We start from the raw sequence: 18,236 nt of genomic DNA, 5'->3' as shown, positions 1-18,236 counted from the left end.
GCTTAGGTGTGAACGCTCGTAAGTTTCAGCAGAAAGTCGGCAAAGATTTATTTGTGTCCCTCCAATGAGTGGCCCGCAAGGACCCCGTTTTCTACAAGTGTTGGTCCAATACTCCCTCTAGAGGCAGGGGACTCAGACAGGGCTGCTTTGCGGCCCCCGATCTGGGGCAGGGGCCATGGGCGGCCTGTGACCCGGGCCGGAGCCTCTCCGCGTGTGTCCCAGGGACCCATCTGCCTGCGAACTTCGGTCACCTGGCAGGAAGCTACGATGCCCAGAACTATGCTTAGCTGTGCAGCGCGGTGTACTGCGCGGACACGTTCCACACACACTTCAAGTAAGAGGGCGGCCTGAGTGGAAAGGTGAGAGTTTGGGCAGCTGTGCAGACAAAGAAGGTGCCCTTTGGCCTGGGCCTAAAAGCTTGTGACACTCCACTGGGCCTGCCGGGCTCTGAGGGCCCTGGCCTGGGCCCCCTGCTCCCCTGCCCTTTGTTCAGTCACAGCAGAGATGGCCACACCCACTCCCTCAGTGTGGGCAGTGTTCCAACCTCCCTCAGCCCCGCCCCCTCTCCGCAGGTTACCATGGACTACAGAGGCTGCATTCTGAGGCCAGGGCGTTCCGAGAATGCCAAGGGCAGACATGATGACCTTAAATGATTTCCTCTTGTGTCAGTGTTGGTAAACTTTAGGAGCTAGGAAATGGTCCACTTTACAGAAATGTTCAAATTTACTGGCATTTCATATATTCTCTGCTCTAACATTGTCCTGACTCTTTCTGTTTATTCTTTACTTATGTTTTGGTTTTCCTTAATCAAAGTGTGTCTTTTACATGTTTTCAAAGAAGATTCTTTGGACTTACTAAATGACCTGAATTTTATACGTTTTCTGTTGGATTAAGTTCTGCTCATATCTTTATTTATCTTTTCTCCATGTTCTCAGGTTTATTGTTTTCATCTTCTGATGTCAATTAAAACACATGGTTATTCATTTTAATAAATCTTTTTACTTATAAAGATTTGAACTTTTGAAGATTCCAGCTTACTTGTTCGTGTCTAAGGGTCAGGTCCTCTCCATTGTTGCTGGACTAAGGCTTAGTTCACCATACAGCAATGTATATATTGACCTATTTTCCCCTCGACTTTCTGTGATTCCCTACATCTCACCTTTCTTTGCAGACAAGCCATTTGAAACACCCTTAACTTATTTCACAGCCAATAAGTCTTTGAAATAATGTGTATTTTTTAGAGAAATCTTCTTATATAATTAGGCAGAAAATCTGACCTGCCATAGTTTTCAAAACAGCATAATTTCACTCTTCTCAATGATTAATCTGTTGTATTACACAACCTTGGAGTATTTAGCTTTATCAATGACATGTCCTTGAAAAATGTTTTAGAGATCTTACCAGTCTTTGAAAACATCCTTGTGCCTTGTTTCAGTTCCAGTTTTATATATATTTTCTGCCTTGCACCCGATTATTCCTACATCTGATGGATGGCCTTGGGAATCTAATTCTGGTATTGATGGTTTTGGCTGATTGTCTCCCCTTGTAGCTGCTTTCTTCAATATTGTGTAAATTTAGATCATGAGCTCATGTTTAGATAAAGAGCTGACCTTGTAAGAGGCTTAGGTGTGAACGCTCGTAAGTTTCAGCAGAAAGTCGGCAAAGATTTATTTGTGTCCCTCCAATGAGTGGCCCGCAAGGACCCCGTTTTCTACAAGTGTTGGTCCAATACTCCCTCTAGAGGCAGAGGACTCAGACAGGGCTGCTTTGCGGCCCCCGATCTGGGCCAGGGGCCGTGGGCGGCCTGTGACCCGGGCAGGAGCCCCTCCTCGTGTGTCCCAGGCACCCATCTGCCTGCGATCTTCGGTCACCTGGCAGGAAGCTACGATGCCCAGAACTATGCTTAGCTGTGCAGCGCGGTGTACTCCGCGGACACGTTCCACACACACTTCAAGTAAGAGGGCGGCCTGAGTGGAAAGGTGAGAGTATGGGCAGCTGTGCAGACAAAGAAGGCACCCTTTGGCCTGGGCCTAAAATCTTGTGACACTCCACTGGGCCTTCCGGGCTCTGAGGGCCCTGCCCTGGGCCCCCTGCTCCCCTGCCCTTTGTTCAGTCACTGCAGAGATGGCCACACCCACTCCCTCTGTGAGGGCAGTGTTCCAACCTCCCTCAGCCCCGCCCCCTCTCCGCAGGTTACCATGGACTACAGAGGCTGCATTCTGAGGCCAGGGCGTTCTGAGAATGCCATGGGCAGACATGATGACCTTAAATGATTTCCTCTTGTGTCAGTGTTGGTAAACTTTAGGAGCTAGGAAATGGTCCACTTGACAGAAATGTTCAAATTTACTGGCATTTCATATATTCTCTGCTCTAACTTTGTCCTGACTCTTTCTGTATATTCTTTACTTATGTTTTGGTTTTCCTTAATCAAAGTGTGTCTTTTAAATCTTTTCAAAGAAGATTCTTTGGACTTACTAAATCACCTGAATTTTATTCGTTTTCTGTTGTATTAAGTTCTGCTCATATCTTTATTTATCTTTTCTCTATGTTCTCAGGGTTTATTGTTTTCATCTTCTGATGTCAATTAAAACACTTGGTTATTCATTTTAATAAATCTTTTTACTTATAAAGATTTGAACTTTTGAAGATTCCAGCTTACTTGTACGTGTCTAAGGGTCAGGTCCTCTCCATTGTTGCTGGCCTAAGGCTTAGTTCACCATACAGCAATGTATATATTGACCTATTTTCCCCTCGACTTTCTGTGATTCCCTACATCTCACCTTTCTTTGCAGACAAGCCATTTGAAATACCCTTAACTTATTTCACAGCCAATAAGTCTTTGAAATAATGTGTATTTTTTAGAGAAATCTTCTTATATAATTAGGCAGAAAATCTGACCTGCCATAGTTTTCAAAACAGCATAATTTCACTCTTCTCAATGATTAATCTGTTGTATTACACAACCTTGGAGTATTTAGCTTTATCAATGACATGTCCTTGAAAAATGTTTTAGAGATCCTACCAGTCTTTGAAAACATCCTTGTGCCTTGTTTCAGTTCCAGTTTTATGTATATTTTCTGCCTTGCACCCGATTATTCCTACATCTGATGGATGACCTTGGGAATCTAATTCTGGTATTGATGGTTTTGGCTGATTGTCTCCCCTTGTAGCTGCTTTCTTCAATATTGTGTAAATTTAGATCATGAGCTCATGTTTAGATAAACAGCTGACCTTGTAAGAGGCTTAGGTGTGAACGCTCGTAAGTTTCAGCAGAAAGTCGGCAAAGATTTATTTGTGTCCCTCCAATGAGTGGCCCGCAAGGACCCCGTTTTCTACAAGTGTTGGTCCAATACTCCCTCTAGAGGCAGGGGACTCAGACAGGGCTGCTTTGCGGCCCCCGATCTGGGGCAGGGGCCATGGGCGGCCTGTGACCCGGGCCGGAGCCTCTCCGCGTGTGTCCCAGGGACCCATCTGCCTGCGAACTTCGGTCACCTGGCAGGAAGCTACGATGCCCAGAACTATGCTTAGCTGTGCAGCGCGGTGTACTGCGCGGACACGTTCCACACACACTTCAAGTAAGAGGGCGGCCTGAGTGGAAAGGTGAGAGTTTGGGCAGCTGTGCAGACAAAGAAGGTGCCCTTTGGCCTGGGCCTAAAAGCTTGTGACACTCCACTGGGCCTGCCGGGCTCTGAGGGCCCTGGCCTGGGCCCCCTGCTCCCCTGCCCTTTGTTCAGTCACAGCAGAGATGGCCACACCCACTCCCTCAGTGTGGGCAGTGTTCCAACCTCCCTCAGCCCCGCCCCCTCTCCGCAGGTTACCATGGACTACAGAGGCTGCATTCTGAGGCCAGGGCGTTCCGAGAATGCCAAGGGCAGACATGATGACCTTAAATGATTTCCTCTTGTGTCAGTGTTGGTAAACTTTAGGAGCTAGGAAATGGTCCACTTTACAGAAATGTTCAAATTTACTGGCATTTCATATATTCTCTGCCCTAACATTGTCCTGACTCTTTCTGTATATTCTTTACTTATGTTTTGGTTTTCCTTAATAAAAGTGTGTCTTTTAAATCTTTTCAAAGATTCTTTGGACTTACTAAATCACCTGAATTTTATACGTTTTCTGTTGTATTAAGTTCTGCTCATATCTTTATTTATCTTTTCTCCATGTTCTCAGAGTTTATTGTTTTCATCTTCTGATGTCAATTAAAACACTTGGTTATTCATTTTAATAAATCTTTTTACTTATAAAGATTTGAACTTTTGAAGATTCCAGCTTACTTGTTCGTGTCTAAGGGTCAGGTCCTCTCCATTGTTGCTGGCCTAAGGCTTAGTTCACCATACAGCAATGTATATATTGACCTATTTTCCCCTCGACTTTCTGTGATTCCCTACATCTCACCTTTCTTTGCAGACAAGCCATTTGAAACACCCTTAACTTATTTCACAGCCAATAAGTCTTTGAAATAATGTGTATTTTTTAGAGAAATCTTCTTATATAATTAGGCAGAAAATCTGACCTGCCATAGTTTTCAAAACAGCATAATTTCACTCTTCTCAATGATTAATCTGTTGTATTACACAACCTTGGAGTATTTAGGTTTATCAATGACATGTCCTTGAAAAATGTTTTAGAGATCTTACCAGTCTTTGAAAACATCCTTGTGCCTTGTTTCAGTTCCAGTTTTATATATATTTTCTGCCTTGCACCCGATTATTCCTACATCTGATGGATGGCCTTGGGAATCTAATTCTGGTATGGATGGTTTTGGCTGATTGTCTCCCCTTGTAGCTGCTTTCTTCAATATTGTGTAAATTTAGATCATGAGCTCATGTTTAGCTAAACAGCTGACCTTGTAAGAGGCTTAGGTGTGAACGCTCGTAAGTTTCAGCAGAAAGTCGGCAAAGATTTATTTGTGTCCCTCCAATGAGTGGCCCGCAAGGACCCCGTTTTCTACAAGTGTTGGTCCAATACTCCCTCTAGAGGCAGAGGACTCAGACAGGGCTGCTTTGCGGCCCCCGATCTGGGCCAGGGGCCGTGGGCGGCCTGTGACCCGGGCAGGAGCCCCTCCTCGTGTGTCCCAGGCACCCATCTGCCTGCGATCTTCGGTCACCTGGCAGGAAGCTACGATGCCCAGAACTATGCTTAGCTGTGCAGCGCGGTGTACTCCGCGGACACGTTCCACACACACTTCAAGTAAGAGGGCGGCCTGAGTGGAAAGGTGAGAGTATGGGCAGCTGTGCAGACAAAGAAGGCACCCTTTGGCCTGGGCCTAAAATCTTGTGACACTCCACTGGGCCTGACGGGCTCTGAGGGCCCTGCCCTGGGCCCCCTGCTCCCCTGCCCTTTGTTCAGTCACTGCAGAGATGGCCACACCCACTCCCTCTGTGAGGGCAGTGTTCCAACCTCCCTCAGCCCCGCCCCCTCTCCGCAGGTTACCATGGACTACAGAGGCTGCATTCTGAGGCCAGGGCGTTCCGAGAATGCCATGGGCAGACATGATGACCTTAAATGATTTCCTCTTGTGTCAGTGTTGGTAAACTTTAGGAGCTAGGAAATGGTCCACTTTACAGAAATGTTCAAATTTACTGGCATTTCATATATTCTCTGCTCTAACTTTGTCCTGACTCTTTCTGTATATTCTTTACTTATGTTTTGGTTTTACTTAATCAAAGTGTGTCTTTTAAATCTTTTCAAAGAAGATTCTTTGGACTTACTAAATCACCTGAATTTTATTCGTTTTCTGTTGTATTAAGTTCTGCTCATATCTTTATTTATCTTTTCTCTATTTTCTCAGGGTTTATTGTTTTCATCTTCTGATGTCAATTAAAACACTTGGTTATTGATTTTCGTAAATCTTTTTACTTATAAAGATTTGAACTTTTGAAGATTCCAGCTTACTTGTACGTGTCTAAGGGTCAGGTCCTCTCCATTGTTGCTGGCCTAAGGCTTAGTTCACCATACAGCAATGTATATATTGACCTATTTTTCCCTCGACTTTCTGTGATTCCCTACATCTCACCTTTCTTTGCAGACAAGCCATTTGAAATACCCTTAACTTATTTCACAGCCAGTAAGTCTTTGAAATAATGTGTATTTTTTAGAGAAATCTTCTTATATAATTAGGCAGAAAATCTGACCTGCCATAGTTTTCAAAACAGCATAATTTCACTCTTCTCAATGATTAATCTGTTGTATTACACAACCTTGGAGTATTTAGCTTTATCAATGACATGTCCTTGAAAAATGTTTTAGAGATCCTACCAGTCTTTGAAAACATCCTTGTGCCTTGTTTCAGTTCCAGTTTTATGTATATTTTCTGCCTTGCACCCGATTATTCCTACATCTGATGGATGACCTTGGGAATCTAATTCTGGTATTGATGGTTTTGGCTGATTGTCTCCCCTTGTAGCAGCTTTCTTCAATATTGTGTAAATTTAGATCATGAGCTCATGTTTAGCTAAACAGCTGACCTTGTAAGAGGCTTAGGTGTGAACGCTCGTAAGTTTCAGCAGAAAGTCGGCAAAGATTTATTTGTGTCCCTCCAATGAGTGGCCCGCAAGGACCCCGTTTTCTACAAGTGTTGGTCCAATACTCCCTCTAGAGGCAGGGGACTCAGACAGGGCTGCTTTGCGGCCCCCGATCTGGGGCAGGGGCCATGGGCGGCCTGTGACCCGGGCCGGAGCCTCTCCGCGTGTGTCCCAGGGACCCATCTGCCTGCGAACTTCGGTCACCTGGCAGGAAGCTACGATGCCCAGAACTATGCTTAGCTGTGCAGCGCGGTGTACTGCGTGGACACGTTCCACACACACTTCAAGTAAGAGGGCGGCCTGAGTGGAAAGGTGAGAGTTTGGGCAGCTGTGCAGACAAAGAAGGTGCCCTTTGGCCTGGGCCTAAAAGCTTGTGACACTCCACTGGGCCTGCCGGGCTCTGAGGGCCCTGGCCTGGGCCCCCTGCTCCCCTGCCCTTTGTTCAGTCACAGCAGAGATGGCCACACCCACTCCCTCAGTGTGGGCAGTGTTCCAACCTCCCTCAGCCCCGCCCCCTCTCCGCAGGTTACCATGGACTACAGAGGCTGCATTCTGAGGCCAGGGCGTTCCGAGAATGCCAAGGGCAGACATGATGACCTTAAATGATTTCCTCTTTTGTCAGTGTTGGTAAACTTTAGGAGCTAGGAAATGGTCCACTTTACAGAAATGTTCAAATTTACTGGCATTTCATATATTCTCTGCTCTAACATTGTCCTGACTCTTTCTGTATATTCTTTACTTATGTTTTAGTTTTCCTTAATCAAAGTGTGTCTTTTAAATCTTTTCAAAGATTCTTTGGACTTACTAAATCACCTGAATTTTATACGTTTTCTGTTGTATTAAGTTCTGCTCATATCTTTATTTATCTTTTTTCTATGTTCTCAGGGTTTATTGTTTTCATCTTCTGATGTCAATTAAAACACTTGGTTATTCATTTTAATAAATCTTTTTACTTATAAAGATTTGAACTTTTGAAGATTCCAGCTTACTTGTACGTGTCTAAGGGTCAGGTCCTCTCCATTGTTGCTGGCCTAAGGCTTAGTTCACCATACAGCAATGTATATATTGACCTATTTTCCCCTCGACTTTCTGTGATTCCCTACATCTCACCTTTCTTTGCAGACAAGCCATTTGAAATACCCTTAACTTATTACACAGCCAATAAGTCTTTGAAATAATGTGTATTTTTTAGAGAAATCTTCTTATATAATTAGGCAGGAAATCTGACCTGCCATAGTTTTCAAAACAGCATAAATTCACTCTTCTCAATGATTAATCTGTTGTATTACACAACCTTTGTGTATTTAGCTTTATCAATGACATGTCCTTTAAAAATGTTTTAGAGATCCTTCCAGTCTTTGAATACATCCTCGTGCCTTGTTTCAGTTCCAGTTTTATATATATTTTCTGCCTTGCACCCGATTATTCCTACATCTGATGGATGGCCTTGGGAATCTAATTCTGGTATTGATTGTTTTGGCTGGTTGTCTCCCCTTGTAGCTGCTTTCTTCATTATTGTGTAAATTTAGATCATGAGCTCATGTTTAGCTAAACAGCTGACCTTGTAAGAGGCTTAGGTGTGAATGCTCATAAGTTTCAGCAGAAAGTCGGCAAAGATTTCTTTGTGTCCCTCCATTGAGTGGCCTGCAAGGACCCCGTTTTCTACAAGTGTTGGTCCAATACTCCCTCTAGAGGCAGGGGACTCAGACAGGGCTGCTTTGCGGCCCCCGATCTGGGGCAGGTGAAGTGGGCGGCCTGTGGCCCGGACAGGAGCCTCTCCGCGTGTGTCCCAGGGACCCATCTGCCTGCGAGCCTCGGTCACCTGGCAGGAAGCTATGATGCCCAGACCTATGCTTAGCTGTGCAGCGAGGTGTACTGCGCAGACAGGTTCCACACACACTTCAAGTAAGAGGGCGGCCTGAGTAGAAAGGTGAGAGTTTGGGCAGCTGTGCAGACAAAGAAAGCGCCCTTTGGCCTGGGCCTAAATGCTTGTGACACTCCACTGGGCCTGCCGGGCTCTGAGGGCCCTTCCCTGGGCCCCCTGCTCCCCTGCCCTATGTTCAGTCACAGCAGAGATGGCCACACCCACTCCCTCAGTGAAGGCAGTGTTCCAACCTCCCTCAGCCCCGCCCCCTCTCCGCAGGTTACCATGGACGACAGAGGCTGCATTCTGAGGCCAGGGGGTTCCCAGAATGCCAAGGGCAGACATGATGACCTTAAATGATTTCCTCTTGTGTCAGTTTTGGTAAACTTTAGGAGCTACGAAATGGTCCACTTGACAGAAATGTTCAAATTTACTGGCATTTCATATATTCTCTGCTCTAACATTGTCCTGACTCTTTCTGTATATTCTTTACTTATGTTTTGGTTTTCCTTAATCAAAGTGTGTCTTTTAAATCTTTTCAAAGAAGATTCTTTGGACTTACTAAATCACCTGAATTTTATACGTTTTCTGTTGTATTAAGTTCTGCTCATATCTTTATTTAACTTTTTTCTATGTTCTCAGGGTTTATTGTTTTCATCTTCTGATGTCAATTAAAACACTTGGTTATTCATTTTAATAAATCTTTTTACTTATAAAGATTTGAACTTTTGAAGATTCCAGCTTACTTGTACGTTTCTAAGGGTCAGGTCCTCTCCATTGTTGCTGGCCTAAGGCTTAGTTCACCATATAGCAATGTATATATTGACCTATTTTCCCCTAGACTTTCTGTGATCCCCTACATCTCACCTTTCTTTGCAGACAAGCCATTTGAAACACCCTTAACTTATTTCACAGCCAATAAGGCTTTGAAATAATGTGTATTTTTTAGAGAAATCTTCTTATATAATTAGGCAGAAAATCTGACCTGCCATAGTTTTCAAAACAGCATAATTTCACTCTTCTCAATGATTAATCTGTTGTATTACACAACCTTTGTGTATTTAGCTTTATCAATGACATGTCTTTAAAAATGTTTTAGAGATCCTACCAGTCTTTGAAAACATCCTTGTGCCTTGTTTCAGTTCCAGTTTGATGTATATTTTCTGCCTTGCACCCGATTATTCCTACATCTGATGGATGGCCTTGGGAATCTAATACTGGTATTGATTGTTTTGGCTGATTGTCTCCCCTTGTAGCTGCTTTCTTCATTATTGTGTAAATTTAGATCATGAGCTCATGTTTAGCTAAACAGCTGACCTTGTAAGAGGCTTAGGTGTGAACGCTCGTAAGTTTCAGCAGAAAGTCGGCAAAGATTTATGTGTGTCCTTCCAATGAGTGGCCCACAAGGACCCCGTTTTCTACAAGTGTAGGTCCAATACTCCCTCTAGAGGCAGGGGACTCAGACAGGGCTGCTTTGCGGCCCCCGATCTGGGGCAGGGGCAATGGGGGGCCTGTGGCATGGGCAGGAGCCTCTCCGCGTGTGTCCCAAGGACACATCTGCCTGCGAGCCTCGGTTACCTGCCAGAAAGCTACGATGCCCAGACCTATGCTTAGCTGTGCCGCGAGGTGTACTGCGCCGATAGGTTCCACACACACTTCATGTAAGAGGGCGGCCTGAGTGGAAAGGTGAGAGTTTGGGCAGTTGTGCAGACAAAGAAAGCGCCCTTTGGCCTGGGCCTAAATGCTTGTGACACTCCACTGGGCCTGCCGGGCTCTGAGGGCCCTGCCCTGGGCCCCCTGCTCCCCTGCACTTTGTTCAGTCACAGCAGAGATGGCCACACCCACTCCCTCAGTGAGGGCAGTGTTCCAACCTCCCTCAGCCCCGCCCCCTCTCCGCAGGTTACCATGGACTACAGAGGCTGCATTCTGAGGCAAGGGCTTTCCGAGAATGCCAAGGGCAGACATGGTGACCTTAAATGATTTCCTCTTGTGTCAGTTTTGGTAAACTTTAGGAGCTAGGAAATGGTCCAATTGACAGAAATGTTCAAATTTACTGGCATTTCATATATTCTCTGCTCTAACATTGTCCTGACTCTTTCTGTATATTCTTTACTTATGTTTTTGTTTTCCTTAATCAAAGTGTGTCTTTTAAATCTTTTCAAAGAAGATTCTTTGGACTTACTAAATCACCTGGATTTTATACGTTTTCTGTTGTATTAAATTCTGCTCATATCTTTATTTAACTTTTTTCTATGTTCTCAGGGTTTATTGTTTTCATCTTCTGATGTCAATTAAAACACTTGGTTATTCATTTTAATAAATCTTTTTACTTATAAAGATTTGAACTTTTGAAGATTCCAGCTTACTTGTACGTTTCTAAGGGTCAGGTCCTCTCCATTGTTGCTGGCCTAAGGCTTAGTTCACCATATAGCAATGTATATATTGACCTATTTTCCCCTAGACTTTCTGTGATCCCCTACATCTCAGCTTTCTTTGCAGACAAGCCATTTGAAATACCCTTAACTTATTTCACAGCCAGAAAGGCTTTGAAATAATGTGTATTTTTTAGAGAAATCTTCTTATATAATTAGGCAGTAAATCTGACCTGCCATAGTTTTCAAAACAGCATAATTTCACACTTCTCAATGATTAAACTGTTGTATTACACAACCCTTGTGTATTTAGCTTTATCAATGACATGTCCTTTAAAAATGTTTTAGAGATCCTACCAGTCTTTGAAAACATCCTTGTGCCTTGTTTCAGTTCCAGTTTTATGTATATTTTCTGCCTTGCACCCGATTATTCCTACATCTGATGGATGGCCTTGGGAATCTAATACTGGTATTGATTGTTTTGGCTGATTGTCTCCCCTTGTAGCTGCTTTCTTCATTATTGTGTAAATTTAGATCATGAGCTCATGTTTAGCTAAACAGCTGACCTTGTAAGAGGCTTAGGTGTGAACGCTCGTAAGTTTCAGCAGAAAGTCGGCAAAGATTTCTTTGTGTCCCTCCAATGAGTGGCCCGCAAGGACCCCGTTTTCTACAAGTGTCAGTCCAATACTCCCTCTAGAGGCAGGGGACTCAGACAGGGCTGCTTTGCGGCCCCCGATCTGGGGCAGGGGCAGTGGGCAGCCGGTTGCCCGGGCAGGAGCCTCTCCGCGTGTGTCCCAGGGACCCATCTGCCTGCGAGCCTCGGTCACCTGGCAGGAAGTTATGATGCCCAGACCTATGCTTAGCTGTGCAGCGAGGTGTACTGCGCAGACATGTTCCACACACACTTCAAGTAACAGGGCGGCCTGAGTGGAAAGGTGAGAGTTTGGGCAGCTGTGCAGACAAAGAAAGCGCCCTTTGGCCTGGGCCTAAATGCTTGTGACACTCCACTGGGCCTGCCGGGCTCTGAGGGCTCTTCCCTGGGCCCCCTGCTTCCCTGCCCTTTGTTCAGTCACAGCAGAGATGGCCACACCCACTCCCTCAGTGAGGGCAGTGTTCCAACCTCCCTCAGCCCCGCCCCCTCTCCGCAGGTTACCATGGACCACAGAGGCTGCATTCTGAGGCCAGGGCGTTCCGAGAATGCCAAGGGCAGACATGATGACCTTAAATGATTTCCTCTTGTGTCAGTTTTGGTAAACTTTAGGAGCTAGGAAATGGTCCACTTGACAGAAATGTTCAAATTTACTGGCATTTCATATATTCTCTGCTCTAACATTGTCCTGACTCTTTCTGTATATTCTTTACTTATGTTTTTGTTTTCCTTAATCAAAGTGTGTCTTTTAAATCTTTTCAAAGAAGATTCTTTGGACTTACTAAATCATCTGAATTTTATACGTTTTCTGTTGTATTAACTTCTGCTCATATCTTTATTTAACTTTTTTCTATGTTCTCAGGGTTTATTGTTTTCATCTTCTGATGTCAATTAAAACACTTGGTTATTCATTTTAATAAATCTTTTTACTTATAAAGATTTGAACTTTTGAAGATTCCAGCTTACTTGTACGTTTCTAAGGGTCAGGTCCTCTCCATTGTTGCTGGCCTAAGGCTTAGTTCACCATATAGCAATGTATATATTGACCTATTTTCCCCTAGACTTTCTGTGATCCCCTATATCTCACATTTCTTTGCAGACAAGCCATTTGAAATACCCTTAACTTATTTCACAGCCAATAAGGCTTTGAAATAATGTGTATTTTTTAGAGAAATTTTCTTATATAATTAGACAGTAAATCTGACCTGCCATAGTTTTCAAAACAGCATAATTTCACACTTCTCAATGATTATACTGTTGTATTACACGACCCTTGTGTATTTAGCTTTATCAATGACATGTCCTTTAAAAATGTTTTAGAGATCCTACCAGTCTTTGAAAACATCCTCGTGCCTTGTTTCAGTTCCAGTTTTATGTATATTTTCTGCCTTGCACCCGATTATTCCTACATCTGATGGATGGCCTTGGGAATCTAATACTGGTATTGATTGTTTTGGCTGATTGTCTCCCCTTGTAGCTGCTTTCTTCATTATTGTGTAAATTTAGATCATGAGCTCATGTTTAGCTAAACAGCTGACCTTGTAAGAGGCTTAGGTGTGAATGCTCATAAGTTTCAGCAGAAAGTCGGCAAAGATTTCTTTGTGTCCCTCCAATGAGTGGCCCGCAAGGACCCCGTTTTCTACAAGTGTTGGTCCAATACTCCCTCTAGAGGCAGGGGACTCAGACAGGGCTGCTTTGCGGCCCCCGATCTGGGGCAGGTGAAGTGGGCGGCCTGTGGCCCGGGCAGGAGCCTCTCCGCGTGTGTCCCAGGGACCCATCTGCCTGCGAGCCTCGGTCACCTGGCAGGAAGCTATGATGCCCAGACCTATGCTTAGCTGTGCAGCGAGGTGTACTGCGCAGACAGGTTCCACACACACTTCAAGTAAGAGGGCGGCCTGAGTAGAAAGGTGAGAGTTTGGGCAGCTGTGCAGACAAAGAAAGCGCCCTTTGGCCTGGGCCTAAATGCTTGTGACACTCCACTGGGCCTGCCGGGCTCTGAGGGCCCTTCCCTGGGCCCCCTGCTCCCCTGCCCTATGTTCAGTCACAGCAGAGATGGCCACACCCACTCCCTCAGTGAGGGCAGTGTTCCAACCTCCCTCAGCCCCGCCCCCTCTCCGCAGGTTACCATGGACGACAGAGGCTGCATTCTGAGGCCAGGGCGTTCCCAGAATGCCAAGGGCAGACATGATGACCTTAAATGATTTCCTCTTGTGTCAGTTTTGGTAAACTTTAGGAGCTACGAAATGGTCCACTTGACAGAAATGTTCAAATTTACTGGCATTTCATATATTCTCTGCTCTAACATTGTCCTGACTCTTTCTGTATATTCTTTACTTATGTTTTGGTTTTCCTTAATCAAAGTGTGTCTTTTAAATCTTTTCAAAGAAGATTCTTTGGACTTACTAAATCACCTGAATTTTATACGTTTTCTGTTGTATTAAGTTCTGTTCATATCTTTATTTAACTTTTTTCTATGTTCTCAGGGTTTATTGTTTTCAACTTCTGATGTCAATTAAAACACTTGGTTATTCATTTTAATAAATATTTTTACTTATAAAGATTTGAACTTTTGAAGATTCCAGCTTACTTGTACGTTTCTAAGGGTCAGGTCCTCTCCATTGTTGCTGGCCTAAGGCTTAGTTCACCATATAGCAATGTATATATTGACCTATTTTCCCCTAGACTATCTGTGATCCCCTACATCTCACCTTTCTTTGCAGACAAGCCATTTGAAACACCCTTAACTTATTTCACAGCCAATAAGGCTTTGAAATAATGTGTATTTTTTAGAGAAATCTTCTTATATAATTAGGCAGAAAATCTGACCTGCCATAGTTTTCAAAACAGCATAATTTCACTCTTCTCAATGATTAATCTGTTGTATTACACAACCTTTGTGTATTTAGCTTTATCAATGACATGTCCTTTAAAAATGTTTTAGAGATCCTACCAGTCTTTGAAAACATCCTCGTGCCTTGTTTCAGTTCCAGTTTGATGTATATTTTCTGCCTTGCACCCGATTATTCCTACATCTGATGGATGGCCTTGGGAATCTAATACTGGTATTGATTGTTTTGGCTGATTGTCTCCCCTTGTAGCTGCTTTCTTCATTATTGTGTAAATTTAGATCATGAGCTCATGTTTAGCTAAACAGCTGACCTTCTATGAGGCTTAGGTGTGAACGCTCGTAAGTTTCAGCAGAAAGTCGGCAAAGATTTATGTGTGTCCTTCCAATGAGTGGCCCACAAGGACCCCGTTTTCTACAAGTGTTGGTCCAATACTCCCTCTAGAGGCAGGGGACTCAGACAGGGCTGCTTTGCGGCCCCCGATCTGGGGCAGGGGCAATGGGGGGCCTGTGGCCCGGGCAGGAGCCTCTCCGCGTGGTTCCCAGGGACACATCTGCCTGCGAGCCTCGGTTACCTGCCAGAAAGCTACGATGCCCAGACCTATGCTTAGCTGTGCCGCGAGGTGTACTGCGCGGACAGGTTCCACACACACTTCAAGTAAGAGGGCGGCCTGAGTGGAAAGGTGAGAGTTTGGGCAGCTGTGCAGAAAAAGAAAGCGCCCTTTGGCCTGGGCCTAAATGCTTGTGACACTCCACTGGGCCTGCCGGGCTCTGAGGGCCCTGCCCTGGGCCCCCTGCTCCCCTGCCCTTTGTTCAGTCACAGCAGAGATGGCCACGCCCACTCCCTCAGTGAGGGCAGTGTTCCATCCTCCCTCAGCCCCGCCCCCTCTCCGCAGGTTACCATAGACTACAGAGGCTGCATTCTGAGGCCAGTGTGTTCCGAGAATGCCAAGGGCAGACATGATGACCTTAAATGATTTCCTCTTGTGTCAGTTTTGGTAAACTTTAGGAGCTAGGAAATGGTCCACTTGACAGAAATGTTCAAATTTACTGGCATTTCATATATTCTCTGCTCTAACATTGTCCTGACTCTTTCTGTATATTCTTTACTGATGTTTTTGTTTTCCTTAATCAAAGTGTGTCTTTGAAATCTTTTCAAAGAAGATTCTTTGGACTTACTAAATCACCTGAATTTTATATGTTTTCTGTTGTATTAAGTTCTGCTCAAATCTTTATTTAACTTTTTTCTATGTTCTCAGGGTTTATTGTTTTCATCTTCTGATGTCAATTAAAACACTTGGTTATTCATTTTAATAAATCTTTTTACTTATAAAGATTTGAACTTTTGAAGATTCCAGCTTACTTGTACGTTTCTAAGGGTCAGGTCCTCTCCATTGTTGCTGGCCTAAGGCTTAGTTCACCATATAGCAATGTATATATTGACCTATTTTCCCCTAGACTTTCTGTGATCCCCTACATCTCACCTTTCTTTGCAGACAAGCCATTTGAAACACCCTTAACTTATTTCACAGCCAATAAGGCTTTGAAATAATGTGTATTTTTTAGAGAAATCTTCTTATATAATTAGGCAGAATATCTGACCTGCCATAGTTTTCAAAACAGCATAATTTCACTCTTCTCTATGATTAATCTGTTGTATTACACAACCTTTGTGTATTTAGCTTTATCAATGACATGTCCTTTAAAAATGTTTTAGAGATCCTACCAGTCTTTGAAAACATCCTCGTGCCTTGTTTCAGTTCCAGTTTTATGTATATTTTCTGCCTTGCACCCAATTATTCCTACATCTGATGGATGGCCTTGGGAATCTAATACTGGTATTGATTGTTTTGGCTGATTGTCTCCCCTTGTAGCTGCTTTCTTCATTATTGTGTAAATTTAGATCATGAGCTCATGTTTAGCTAAACAGCTGACCTTGTAAGAGGCTTAGTTGTGAATGCTCGTAAGTTTCAGCAGAAAGTCGGCAAAGATTTCTTTGTGTCCCTCCAATGAGTGGCCCGCAAGGACCCCGTTTTCTACAACTGTCAGTCCAATACTCCCTCTAGAGGCAGGGGACTCAGACAGGGCTGCTTTGCGGCCCCCGATCTGGGGCAGGGGCAGTGGGCAGCCTGTTGCCCGGGCAGGAGCCTCTCCGCGTGTGTCCCAGGGACCCAACTGCCTGCGAGCCTCGGTCACCTGGCAGGAAGCTATGATGCCCAGACCTATGCTTAGCTGTGCAGCGAGGTGTACTGCGCAGACATGTTCCACCCACACTTCAAGTAAGAGGGCGGCCTGAGTGGAAAGGTGAGAGTTTGGGCAGCTGTGCAGACAAAGAAAGCGCCCTTTGGCCTGGGCCTAAATGCTTGTGACACTCCACTGGGCCTGCCGGGCTCTGAGGGCTCTTCCCTGGGCCCCCTGCTCCCCTGCCCTTTGTTCAGTCACAGCAGAGATGGCCACACCCACTCCCTCAGTGAGGGCAGTGTTCCAACCTCCCTCAGCCCCGCCCCCTCTCCGCAGGTTACCATGGACCACAGAGGCTGCATTCTGAGGCCAGGGCGTTCCGAGAATGCCAAGGGCAGACATGATGACCTTAAATGATTTCCTCTTGTGTCAGTTTTGGTAAACTTTAGGAGCTAGGAAATGGTCCACTTGACAGAAATGTTCAAATTTACTGGCATTTCATATATTCTCTGCTCTAACATTGTCCTGACCCTTTCTGTATATTCTTTACTTATGTTTTGGTTTTCCTTAATCAAAGTGTGTCTTTTAAATCTTTTCAAAGAAGATTCTTTGGACTTACTAAATCATCTGAATTTTATACGTTTTCTGTTGTATTAACTTCTGCTCATATCTTTATTTAACTTTTTTCTATGTTCTCAGGGTTTATTGTTTTCATCTTCTGATGTCAATTAAAACACTTGCTTATTCATTTTAATAAATCTTTTTACTTATAAAGATTTGAACTTTTGAAGATTCCAGCTTACTTGTACGTTTCTAAGGGTCAGGTCCTCTCCATTGTTGCTGGCCTAAGGCTTAGTTCACCATATAGCAATGTATATATTGACCTATTTTCCCCTAGACTTTCTGTGATCCCCTATATCTCACATTTCTTTGCAGACAAGCCATTTGAAATACCCTTAACTTATTTCACAGCCAATAAGGCTTTGAAATAATGTGTATTTTTTAGAGAAATTTTCTTATATAATTAGACAGTAAATCTGACCTGCCATAGTTTTCAAAACAGCATAATTTCACACTTCTCAATGATTATACTGTTGTATTACACAACCCTTGTGTATTTAGCTTTATCAATGACATGTCCTTTAAAAATGTTTTAGAGATCCTACCAGTCTTTGAAAACATCCTCGTGCCTTGTTTCAGTTCCAGTTTTATGTATATTTTCTGCCTTGCACCCGATTATTCCTACATCTGATGGATGGCCTTGGGAATCTAATACTGGTATTGATTGTTTTGGCTGATTGTCTCCCCTTGTAGCTGCTTTCTTCATTATTGTGTAAATTTAGATCATGAGCTCATGTTTAGCTAAACAGCTGACCTTGTAAGAGGCTTAGGTGTGAACGCTCGTAAGTTTCAGCAGAAAGTCGGCAAAGATTTCTTTGTGTCCCTCCAATGAGTGGCCCACAAGGACCCCGTTTTCTACAAGTGTCAGTCCAATACTCCCTCTAGAGGCAGGGGACTCAGACAGGGCTGCTTTGCGGCCCCCGATGTGAGGCAGGGGCAGTGGGCGGCCTGTTGCCCGGGCAGGAGCCTCTCCGCGTGTGTCCCAGGGACCCATCTGCCTGCGAGCCTCGGTCACCTGGCAGGAAGCTATGATGCCCAGACCTATGCTTAGCTGTGCAGCGAGGTGTACTGCGCAGACATGTTCCACACACACTTCAAGTAAGAGGGCGGCCTGAGTGGAAAGGTGAGAGTTTGGGCAGCTGTGCAGACAAAGAAAGCGCCCTTTGGCCTGGGCCTA

Source organism: Mesoplodon mirus (assembly GCF_964341445.2).
Source record: "Mesoplodon mirus genome assembly, chromosome: 1".
Classification (NCBI taxonomy): domain Eukaryota; kingdom Metazoa; phylum Chordata; class Mammalia; order Artiodactyla; family Ziphiidae; genus Mesoplodon; species Mesoplodon mirus.
The sequence above is the reverse complement of the archived record's forward strand: the minus strand, read 5'-3'. Positions refer to the sequence as shown.